At 39.4% G+C, this 6,000-nt stretch overlaps 1 protein-coding gene across 3 annotated transcripts in view; it reads left to right on the top strand.

Annotated features, from left to right (window-relative positions):
* The first annotated feature begins 725 nt into the window (after positions 1 to 725).
* znf609b (zinc finger protein 609b) overlaps positions 726 to 6,000 on the top strand; it is a 112,821-nt gene continuing 107,546 nt past the window's right edge. Inside the window, exon 1 of one of the 3 annotated variants that reach the window (XM_084741364.1) lies at positions 726 to 1,479. The gene's annotated coding sequence lies outside the window, so the exon portion shown is untranslated. The remainder of the gene's footprint in view (positions 1,480 to 6,000) is intronic. The other 2 variants (XM_084741286.1, XM_084741441.1) reach the window with 2 other exon arrangements.

The following is a 6,000-nucleotide window of genomic DNA, read 5'->3' as shown; positions in this document are numbered from 1 at the left end:
TTAAAAGGTCATGTTGGAAACGTTTTTAGAAGGGTTAGGGAAAATAGTATTTTGATGCTAAAACATATGTACTTCCACAAAAATTTAAATGTTTGAATTTGAATACATAAGAAGCACCACTGATATGCTACAGAACAAAAATGAATGGACCCACTCTTTAATCTCACTACTTTTAGGTGGAAAAATGTGATAAAATATTTATTGTTCACATTAGGGTTAGGGTTAGGATATTTGGTGTCAGGATGCATTGATAAATAGTAATAACAAGAATTACAGTGATACAAATGAATTAAAGAATGAATAAATATAGAAATAAAAGAGATTCAGCATTTCCCTCACTGAATTTTATTTGTGACAACATGGAAAAAATGTAAAAAAAAAAACCCAAAAAACTAACTTTATTTTAGGCAATGAATTGATAAATGATATTGATGATGATGACGAATAAATGAATGGATATATAGATAAACAAACAAATAAATAAAAGGAATCAGCACTTCCACCATGACAAAATGGCCAGAGCTTTGAAAAAAAGGTTTTTAAAAAAAACTGAATTTATTTTGGTTTCAGGCAAAGAACTGATAAATAATTGTAACAAAAATTACAGTCAGGAAAATGAATGAATGAAGAAAGAGAGAAAGAAAAGGGGGATTCTTTCCTCCACTTAATGTTATTTCTTTTACTTTAGCAAGGTCAGAGCCTTTTTTTAAAAAAGAATTTTTAAAGAAACTACTTTTATTTTGGTGTCTGATGAAGATCTGTTCAGGGGTTGCTGGTGGAGACTTGGACTTATGACCTCAGTATTTGTAAAATCCTGGCTCCGGCTCTGTCCCTGACCGCTGGCTCTGTAACTCAACACATTTTGAGCCAGTCGTATTAAGCGGAGGACATTTCCTCAACAACAACGACAACAACTACACCAAACAAATGAAATCACGGTCCGTCCGGTGCGGTTAATCCAGTTCCGTATCTTTAGCGCTGTGGACTGTGACAGTTCAATCCGAGTGGAACGCCTCATCCTGGATTTCCCGGCCGCTCCCGCTGCTGCTGCTGGTTGGCTACATTGTATCAGTTCCCACACGAAGAACCACCACGGCGCTCGTCCAGAATCGGTGAATACGGAGGAATTAACCTGGATGGGAGGCTCTCCACTGTGGGATTAATCGGCAGAAGGTCGCGGGAGAGGACTGGACTTGTGTCGGGCTTGAGACGGCGCCGATAAAATGCCCTCGGGACTCGGTTGTTTTCGGTGTGGACGGTATCTCTTAGTGTGATGGCAGAAGTCCAGTGAATCGCTGGCCTCCCCTCCTCTCTTGTGTTGGATGTCTTGGGGAGTGCGCTGCCACTGCTTTCTGGTACTTCAGATTTTTGTAGAGGTTTTACTGTAATTCAACACAATTACTCTGATTTGTTGTTTTTATGGAGTGCACGCCACCATGGACGGACCGGGGTTTGGAATAGGAGTGGCTAGCTAAGTCGGTAAGTTAGTGCATTTTTCTCTCTTTTTTTTTTTCCTCCCTCTCATTGTTGATAGTGCTACGACTCGTTAGCCATTTAACGTTAGCCTTGCGTGCAAGGCAGGCTGGCTAGCTTTACAGCATGTAGCCAACACAGCATGCAGCAGCAGCAGCAGCAGCAGCAGCAGGCAGGCTAGCCAAGCCTGACTGCACTCTGAGCTCATTGTTTCACTCTGCCAGCTAGTCAGATTAGCTCATTACAACAAGCTAAGTTAGCCCTGTTAGCTTCTTGAAGTTCAACTAACCTGTGAACCTGTGAAACTGGTAACTTAACCTGCTCTCGCCCTGAAGCACCGAAATGCAGAAGCTAACTAACACCATTTAACCTGGGGAGAGACGTGTATTAATTGTTAAAACAAACATTTGTCTGCCTGCACTAATGGTTTTCATGTAAAGTGAAATGTTGAGCAGCAAATTTATGTTTAAGTTATGAGCAAACGTTAACATTAGTTTGACAGAGTTAAAGCTACAGATTCCACCAGTGTGATGTCTACAAAAGAGATATTCAACTTACTTTGCCTGGGGTCCACTTATGCAAAACACCAGGCCAGGGGACAGTTATTATATAAACAACAGCCTAATAATTGGAAGTTACAGTGAATAAAAATTAATAGGCACATAAACCATCTACTGATCTTTCTTTGAAATGCTGTATTTTCAAATTAAATTACTTACCAAAGGCATAATACACAACATTTTCCCATGTAAAGAATATATAGACTCATATTAACATAACGAGAGAATGAGAATCAACAAACAGCTGTCTATCTGGTGCATTTACAAACAGCTTGGAGAAATCCTACAGATACTACCTTTAACTTAATGTAAGGGCTGCAGCGATTAATTGAATTGTTTTACAACTATTAAAATAAGCACCAACTACTTTGATAATGGGTTAATTGTTTTGAGGTTTTTTAGGTCAATATTCTCTGATTCCAGCTTCTTACATGTGAATATTTTCTGATTTCTTTCACTTCTCCATAATACTAAACTGAATATCTTTGGGTTTTGGACAAAACAACACTTTTGGGGACGTCATCTCAAGCTTTGGGAGACACTAACTGACATTTTCTGACGTTTTGTAGACCATGCAGCTAACTGACTAATTGAGAAAATAATCAGCAGATTAATCTACAATGAAAATATGTGTTGGTTGAAGTCCTACTTTACGTATTAACTAACGTTTTACGTTATGCTGTAACGTTTTACAGCATTTAACAGCTGCAACTAGTTGTAAAGGCTTCGGTTACAGTTAAGAGTTTATACAACATTAAACATACCTGGAACCTCCTCCATCATGCAGTCACTCAAATGTTGGTATGATTTATAACCATAAACTGCTCCAGTCAGCGACATAATGAAGCTCTTTTCGTGTGTGTAGACTAATGTGCAACATTCCAAGCAACAACCAAGTGACATAATTAGTAACTAATTGGTATAAACAAACAAACCCCCCAAAAATCCCAGTGTGAATCAACTTAAATTATGAATTAGAAAATGGTCGACGGGCCACCCAACACCCTCAACTGGCCTACAGTGTTTCCCAAGCTAGACACTGGGGACTCCGTTGCACTCTTGAGGTTGTTTTTTGTTGTTGTTGTTGTTTTTTCTTGTAATGATCTCAAGAAAAACAGAAAATGAAACATTTTTTACTCAAGTTTCACTCTCGAGGATTCAACAGAAAGTGAGAATTTGGGTCACACTGACTCTTTGATCTCTACCTTTCACTTCCGCTGCTGGTGCCACTGTTACAGCCGTGGTCCTTGACTGTCTAGAACAAAGTCTTCTCCAGTGGGGCTTCAGGGGGACAAGATCTTATAAAATGGTGGGTGGTTTGTGGACTAATAACCCTCTGGTTAGGGCTTTCTGACATGAAAAAAAATTTTTTTGGGACCCTTCACTCCAGATTCTTTGTGTTGGCTGGTGTTGTTGGGGCTGTCCCTTCTCTGTGAAATGAGTCATGCCATTAAAGCACAATATTTTTTACTAGACCACTATGGGCTAACCCTGTGCTCTGCCCTGTGGTCTGTACTGCTCCATAGAGGATGACAGTACCACATAAAAGACTGCTCAAGTAGTCTGCAGTACAGCCCATTACCCAGCACTTGTTAAAATATAACCAATTTGCAGAATTTCATATTTTCTCTCTCGGTTTAAAGCTCCTACAAGGAACTTTCACACTTTGTTGATTTTGGAGGCCCCTGTGGACAAAAGTGGTAGTGTTTCCACCAGCATGACCACAAAATATAACCTCAGAAATCTTTAATTAAATAAATAAAAATCGTATCCTGCTTCATTTTAACTGGCTATTGTATTACACACTGTAACTTTGCCTAAGAAAAACATAACATAACATAGTCTCATTTCATCTAATTTCAAGGACAATACCACTGGATGATAGGTGGTGGTATCGTGTTGCTGATGGTTTTATTTGCTTATGTTGGTCCTATAGAGGAATCAGTATTCCATTGAGGCTGTTTCATAACCAGTTGTGGTGCGTTTAATTACAAAACAAGAACAAAAGTGTCCTCAAAAGTGTTGCTAGCTAACTATCCAGCCCCTTCAAGTTTTCTTTAAACAGCAGTATTCGTCTAAAGTTTAATTCGCCATATTTGCATATGCAAAATGGTGGTTTTGTGGCAAGTCAAGATTAGGTTTTAATCACGGTTGTTCAAGTAAGCTTGCAAGATAAAGCCATAGGTTCTGCACCGCCTTGCTCATTGTTCTCACTGCACCGCTGTTAACATTTCATCAAATGTAATTGGTTATTAACATATGTTATTTATGTTGTGTTGCTGTAAGTGCTTACAATGCAACTCTTAAGATCCTCCATCTGGTGTTATTAAATGAATGGACTTCTAGTCTCAGGGTGTGTTTAGCATGACCTCATGGGGACACACTGTATTTGAGAGAGGGTTAACTGTGTCTGTGAAAACCCCAGATTCAGTTTTGCTTGGACAGATGAATTGGCCTGGCTGATACATCTGTCAGCTGCTTATTGCACATAAATCATATCAGATTCGGGGTATATTTTGGCATATAAGTAACAAGAAATTGCAGAAAAGCAATGTGAAAGTAGGTTTGATTTAGTTCACAAACAGTGGCCACAGATCCCTGAAAAATGTAGCTATATTTACACTTGAAAAGTCTTGCTTTGTATGTATCTTGATCACAGTTCTTTCAAAAAACAAAACAAATACGGTATCCACAACCGATATTTGTTAATGTAAAAAAAAAAAGACAATTTGGGGATGAAATGATTACCCATTTCCTCATAAACCACTGTAAAATTCCTGACGGTTAGTATTACAGTTAAATATTTTAGTTATCATTAAAAGCTTGTTTGATTATGGATCCGTTAAATACTGTCCAGCATCAACCAGAGTTAGCATCATTCTCTCAGTCAGTGAAAACACTGAGGACATGATGCCATTTGAAATTGTTCAGAGGCTTTCAGTATGAAACAGTAAATGTTCGGTCTGGCGCACATAATCCCACACACGTTGTGTAAAAGATTTCCGTGTGTCTGTCCCATCCAAGTACTGGCTAATGTTTACCATTAATGGAGGTAAAAGCTGTTATTCAAGACGTCTTCAAAGCGTTTTAGTTGGAACGGCTGGTTTGTTTGTTCATTGAAATGCTTTATCATGTACTGTCAGTACTATTTGTTCAGATAAATGCACCGATCACCAAGAGAGAAGATGGGAAACTTTGTATATTTGGCAGTGAAACGTTTTACTTGTTCCTAAAGAGCCTCGGGCGTTCCTGGCTAACGCTTCAGTTAATTTGAAAATATCAGTTTGGCAGCTCCATTGTCCGGGTGTGGCAGTAACTCTGAGCTGGGGACGCTGATAAAAAGGAAGAACCTTAACACAAACACAGACGTAAAGATATGACATGAACTCCTTCTCCTACACGCTTCACTGTACCGTTAACCCGCTTTGTTCCAGTGTGGTCGCTAATAAACATGGCTGTTTTGCATTGTGCACGTAACCAGTGTTTTGGATGTTGTAAGTTCATAGTGCGCCATCCACTCAGCTAGCAGCAGACGTGTGGTTTTGTTGTACGAGACTTTTTGTCACACAGGTCAGCAGGAAACGGCCTCGGTGTGCTGTAGCGGCCGGTGTAGCCAGACTCGGTCGCTGGTAATGATTTCAGGTGTTACACAGGAGAAAGAAAGCTCACACGGCTCTTAAGAACACTAAATTAATTGCGTGTGTTGTGAGTATCAACCTAAGTATTTGGGACATGTCGCTATGTTACTCAGCCAGCCACAAAAAGCTATTTTAGTCCAGGGAGCAGTGAGAAGATCAACTTTACTAGAGCTACTGTAATCTGTCAGCTGCGCCTATAAATGATTCAGGCCTTTCACTTAGGCTGTGAGAGTGTTTGGACAGTATTGTTCCATTACTGACTTTTATGTATTGATTTTATACGTTTAAAGCAGGGTTTTCTCTGCCTATCTAACTCAAAGCTGGGCCAC

The sequence above is a fragment of the Lutjanus erythropterus genome, chromosome 1, assembly GCF_056507025.1.
Source record: "Lutjanus erythropterus isolate fLutEry1 chromosome 1, fLutEry1.hap2, whole genome shotgun sequence".
Lineage (NCBI taxonomy): Eukaryota > Metazoa > Chordata > Actinopteri > Lutjaniformes > Lutjanidae > Lutjanus > Lutjanus erythropterus.
This window is presented reverse-complemented; position numbering and strand designations above follow the sequence as displayed.